General features: G+C 32.7%; 1 pseudogene; it reads right to left on the bottom strand.

The window, feature by feature from the left end:
* Nucleotides 1-3,971: 3,971 nt before the first annotated feature.
* On the bottom strand, nucleotides 3,972-4,702 carry LOC110020572 (annotated as a pseudogene).
* Nucleotides 4,703-6,536: the final 1,834 nt, after the last annotated feature.

The following is a 6,536-nucleotide window of genomic DNA, read 5'->3' as shown; positions in this document are numbered from 1 at the left end:
GATAAATAATATATAGAGAGAGATATATATATATACATAATATATACATACATATATATACATATGTATGTATATACATACATATATATATATATATACATACATATATCTATATAGAGATGTATATATATGTATCTATGTATATCTATATATATCTATGTATATGTATATCTATATAGATATATCTATATATACATCTATGTATATATATATCTATGTAGATATATCTATATATATGTATATATATCTATATATATATCTATGTATATATATATCTATATATATATACTGTGTGTGTGTGTATTAAATTACATGATTGTCCCTCATTTATTAGGAATACTACGATCATTTATGAATCATTACACATTTACATATTGCTAACTAACTTAGACATATTGACCCTATAACCGTTGTTGGCGGCACTCCATATTTTTAACTGTATTTGATATTGTTTCGTGTTTGTAACCATTTGGTCTGATCACTTTGTGTTCATTTGGTGGGCCGAAAGTTGATCGGCCGACAGAATGACTTGCAGTCCCCTTCTCCGAAGAAGTTCATTGCAATTGCTCAATGTCCTTGGGAAGGATTATTACATTTACAGAGTTCATGTTCCCGTTATTTGACTAACAGTCTTTCTTCAATCGACGAGCCTGTATAAAATACATTCCCTCTGTGTGTTTGTTGATTTTTTAATGTCACACATGTTAAGCAGTCGTCGACATGGTCGTGCAGTGTTCTTTGGTTCGGTCAGACTTTTGTTCATTCGGCCTACGATTCAACTGACCGTGTAGTGATAAATATCAGCACTTCTGCTTCTTTCCTCCTGCGATCCACTATATCTCCTTGAGATTCGCAACACTATATTTCTAATGCACAAAAGGATTATGAAATTAAGTTAAAATATAAAATCATCATGTCATATTTTATACTTTCTATTACGAACTCCTAAAGAGGTGGCGGCATGTGCAAAAGAAATAGGATATAAATGAATTACTCGTCAATTCTAACGAAAAAAAAATGATGTAGACATAAAGCAATCACCAATTCTGCCGCTTGTTTTCTGATAACTGTAGTTCGCTTGTTTTGAGGTAGTTGTAACATGTAATTGGCTTCCATATTCAAGCAATCATCCAAATCAATTCGCTCGTTTCGGATCGCCGCCACCCCGTGTTTTCATGGTGGAGCCTAACGCCATGCCCGCTTTCTACGGGGGGGGGGACTTCCTTATTACTATACGATGAAAAATATTGAGTTTACTTTAGAACAAATAGTAAATTTAGTTTAGAAAAAAATAAATTCAATATATCTTTTTTATAGATGATAAAAATCACAACATAAAACATATCATTTTAAAGCTCATTTAAATTTAAAAAATTATAAAAATACTACTTTTTTTTTATATAAAATTATGATGAGAATTATAAATATAATTCTTTCAAAAAAATTAGTTAATTATTTTCTTACAATCACCACATCTCTAAAATGTCAAGCTGAAAAAAAAAACAGTTTCTTAACACAAAATTTAAAAAAAATTGAGAGAAAATAATTTTAAAAGTAGAGCTATGATGATAATCTGGAACACAAAATAGTCAGAAAGATGTCACAAACAAACCCCTCACGAGAAATAGAGGAGATCTCCTCATATCTCTCCATTTATCCATGATCAGTGCAAACTCAAGCCTCTCACTCTATTTTTCTCTAGACAAACCACACTGCAAAATTTTAAAATCGATAAATTAACAATTTTATTAAATTAAATAATATTTAAAAACAATAAGGAAATCAAAATAGTTATACAGTCGAAATAAAGGCAATGCTCAAATATCTAAACAAGATGAAAAAAAATGATTGTCATTATTTTATTTATAGTTATAACGATGCTATAATTTCTAAAAAAATTAATTTTCAAAAAATTTGATTATCAATTTTAATCACAAAAGTTGTTCAAAATTTGTGAATTACAATTTTACAACCGTGATCTATTTTTTTGAAGGGAGAACAAATAAGAAAACTTTTTTATGCATAATATACAATACCATATAATTATATAGAAACGAACTGATAAAATATATATAATAAATGCATAAAGACGTTGAGCAGAATCCAGCTTTTATATAAATTTAAGTGCAATCCTGATTGCCATCTAGAATAGAGACGGTGGTCTTCTATATAAAGTTGAAGTCCCTGTGGCCTTTAAGATCAACAACCATCATCTTTCCCATCGGCAAGTAAGATATTCCATCATCATGTGCTTATTTTGATTCAATGGGAAGCATAAAAGAATAATATTGGTTGAAGAGATCATAAAGAATTGAACAGAGCATGAATAATATTCCATTTGCTCCCTTTTTTTTTAGTGACAAGATCAATCTGGTGCTTATAAAAATGTAAGAAATGAGATTACATTTTAATAAATTTTTATTAATTGTTTTTCTTTCATATATAGTGTGTGTCAGTATCAGAATGAAAGGGCTCGAAGATGGGAAGCATTTAGTAATTTTTTAAATTAGCAGGCTATAAATCTTTTAATGTATATGGCTTTGAATTTAGTTCAAAGATCGTTAATCACTCGAAAAATAATTCGAATTTTGGCTTGAATTGAGATTGGATCTAAAGAAATGAGTCGAGTTATGATTCGAAACTTTAGATCAGATTTTTTTAGATCCGGTTTCGTTTCAAGCCGATTTTGAGCTACAGATGGGTCAGCTTGTAGTTTTTTTTTTTTATTTATAAAAATTTTATATATAATGCTAACTAAAATTGGCTATAATGATTTAGAAGCCAATTTCAAACTAGAGTGGGTCCAAACAGCTCAATTTGAGCCAATAACTTTCAATTTTGAGTCAGATCAAGCCGATTCCGAGTTAATATGGATCCAATTTACTCAGTTTGAGCCAGATCGTTTCGATTTCAAGTTGGATGGAGCTCGAGTCAATTCTGAGCCGACTCGGCTCAATTTCAAGCTCAATCGAGTTCGATTCGATTTCGAGCCAGGCTCAGCTTGAAATCAGCTCAAAATCGAATACAACAAGCTACGAGTCAATTTTAAGCTGCACTAAATCTATTCGAGCTGATTTCGAACCAAACCAGCTCAGCTCAAAATCGGACCGTTGACCGCTCTACTAGCATCTGAAGTTTTGAACTAAACATTGCTACCTTTTGAAACAGCCATAATGGGTGAAATTGATTTTGATATTTTTTTTTATAATGATGTATAATTTAATTAAATTATTAATTTATAGATGTCAAAAAATTTTCACCAAATGCAGTTATGCACTCTCAATTCCCTACAACAACAACAGCCTTACAACAGCCTTATAATTGGCTTTACCACTGACCTTGCACTATGACAATTAATTGCATATCATCTGAGTACACCCTAAGCATACTCAAATTTACACATATGTTATCTATATATAATAAATGCTCATTTAGCATGTATTGTGCTATCTGGTACAAGCCACACCAATAACCACTCCTCTCATGGACTCTACACCAATTCGTGACATTCCTCTGTCACGACTCCAAAGCCCTCAAGTACAATAGCCCTATTGACCTCAAATCTGATCCGAGCTGGCCCATAATTGATTGACTCAAATCTGACGCAAATATTAATTGAATTAAAAACTCAAACCCAAATTCTATCTGCCTTCAACCCGCCAACTTATACACGACTTGTACAATTCCCGTTTTACAAAATACATAAGAACTATTTAGTTCAATTTTGAATCAATCTCTTGTCAATTTTTGATTGATATGTCAATTTCGAGTCAATTTCAAATTAGCAGTTGAGTTTGGTCAATTTTGAGTTGGTAGTACTCAAATCCGGCCTGAAAAATTAAAAGTGCTGGGATTTTATCCCAGATCTGATCAAAATAACATTCAAGTCAATCAAAACTCAAAATTTTTTAGTCGGATTCAAGTCAATTTTTGGACACCACTAGGCAACCTTACTATGCTCCAAAACGTCATTTAAAAATAAGTATTCATCCATGGAAACTTAGAGAAGCACAATTTATTTGATACAATTATTCATACACACTCTTCAGACAATATTAGGCATTTGGACTAGAGTTGTCACCGCCATTTATTCAAAACATAATAAAAACACTGCTTCTTTAGCTTCCCCGTAATCAAGGATACAGTTCCTTGACCTTGTTCTGTGCTGCACGCCAGGTGCAGCCGCCGTGCCGTTGCTATGCGGGATGACGACAATAGCAGCATTGCCAACGTTGGTGCCAGTTGCCCAAATCGCGTTGTTGGAGTTGTCGTAGATGACGACGTTGCGATCTCTCTGAAGGATGAGGTAATACCTGCCGTATCGACGATTGGTGTTGCTTGCCCAAATGGCTCTCCTGCCACTATAAATGACGAGATTACCATCATGCTGCATTGTGACATAGCACTTAAAGGCCCTTCCATTGGTCCCCGTCGCCCACACGGCTCTGTTCTTATCGTAGAGGACGAGGTTGCAGTCTTTCTGCATGATGAACAAGTAAGGGCCTTCTGCGAGTGATTTTCCGGGCCCCAGCGACTGGCCTGCATACAAGCGATCAACGGCTGAGACCGGAGTGGTTAGGAGGATTAAGAAAGCTCCCACAAAGAGGAAGAGGATTGTCGCCGAGTTGGCGGAGGAGGACATGGCCGGAGTTCGGGTTATGCCTTGCTTGGCTGAGTACATGATAGACTGATAGTAGAGGGTTGTGCTTGTCTCTATTTATAATTGAAATCGAACGCACTGTGGATGAAAGGTAGTTGAAGTGTTGGGGTATGCCTGCACTGCGCCGCGTCTACTTGTCGCTTTATCGTAGTGAAATTTACGTACCTCGTACACAAATGCACAGATATTAAGTATTTACGTATCTAAACTTTCTTATTTACATATATAGTACTTTAATGATTTAAAGCTTTACATAAGAAAATGTTATTCACTATTTAAAAATGATAATAATGTTATGTAAAAAAAAAAAAGATATGGAGGGGTTAATACGTATCCTTGAATTTTTATTTATATATTTGTAATATAAATTTTGTATTTATTTATATAATATCTAAATTTTAAAGTCATAAAAACAATATTAAAACTAAATTATATAATCTTTTTATATATACATTGTAATGTGAATAACATAGTTAAATTTTTAAGAAAGTAAATATAAAAATTTGATGTTGACACTCACATTATAATATCTAGATTCAATTTTAAGTTTGGAAACACATACAAAATTTAAATTATTTTAATTGTAGAGAGCTTCTTTGGAAAAATTTTAATATTTTTATGGAATTTTCTTTGGGCTGACATCTCAAGAAAGTCACGGGATCAAGGGAAATGAGCCAAAATGGGGAAATCGCTAATCCTTGAGAAAAAAAAAAAAAAACATTTAAGGGAAAAAGTCCAATTTGTATGACTCCCCCTCAAATTATAGATAGTCATAATATAGATACATACTACTTATAGATCTCAGATAATCTTTAGTTTAAGTCTTCCTATTTCTTCTGATTTTAACGTTATAATTACTATTATTTTTGGATATGTATATTACCAATAATATTTGTCGGGCCACAGCATTATCGGCTTACTTGGCCTTTGAGATAATTTGTCACTGATTAATTCAGCTTCAAAGCAGATTGCCCTCCTCAAATGAGCCAATATCTTGGATAATGAGGGGCACTTAATCCATTTGATGAGTGTTTGGGATAGGGGTGTAAGCGAGCCGAACACGAGCGAGCCCGGGCACAGTCGTGTTCGCCTTGTTTATTTTTTGAGCTCAAAAATCGTGTTCGTATTCGGTTTGTTTGCTTGGCGAGTTGAACACAAGCTGTCACGAACAAAGAGTCATTTTGACAACCCTAATTAAGTAGCCATAAGATGTTGGGTTGGGATAAGATTTAAAAATTATTGTTTATATTAAAACAACATTTGAATCTAATTTAATAATTTTTATTCTATTTTCTTAATTAATACTTTTTAATTGATTATATATCTTTGACAAGTACCACAACATACACTCGGGGGGAATCGAACCCTAAACCAGAGGAGACTCACAACTGACAAGCAGATGCCCGACCAACTTATATGAGTACGACACACACACACACACACACACACATAGATAGATAGATAGATAAATAGATAGATAGAAATATGATTGATGAGTAGTATTTCGAGCCAAAACGAGTCGAACACGAACGAACAATTCTATATCAACAAGTCTACAGCTAGACTAGAGAGTTTAATAGTCCTCCTTAATATGTTATTCAATTCTTTAACTTGAATTCGACCATGTGGCATTTAGCTATACAATTAAAAGTCTTATTTGTATTTATGTGTGAATTACACATTAAATTTTTTGAGAAATAAATATTAAAATTTTGATAAAAATGTTATTATTATAATAATATACTAGGGGTAAAATTAGAAATTATGGTGGACAATTGAATTTAAGAGCAAAATATTGTAATTCAAGAGTAGTATTATGAGAAATGGCAAGATGAAGCTTTACCATCCATGATCAATAATTGGATGGTTATAATTA

The sequence above is a fragment of the Phalaenopsis equestris genome, unplaced genomic scaffold (assembly GCF_001263595.1).
Source record: "Phalaenopsis equestris unplaced genomic scaffold, ASM126359v1 Scaffold000101, whole genome shotgun sequence".
Classification (NCBI taxonomy): domain Eukaryota; kingdom Viridiplantae; phylum Streptophyta; class Magnoliopsida; order Asparagales; family Orchidaceae; genus Phalaenopsis; species Phalaenopsis equestris.
Note: the sequence above shows the minus strand (reverse complement) of the source record. Positions and strands in the feature narration are given on the sequence as shown.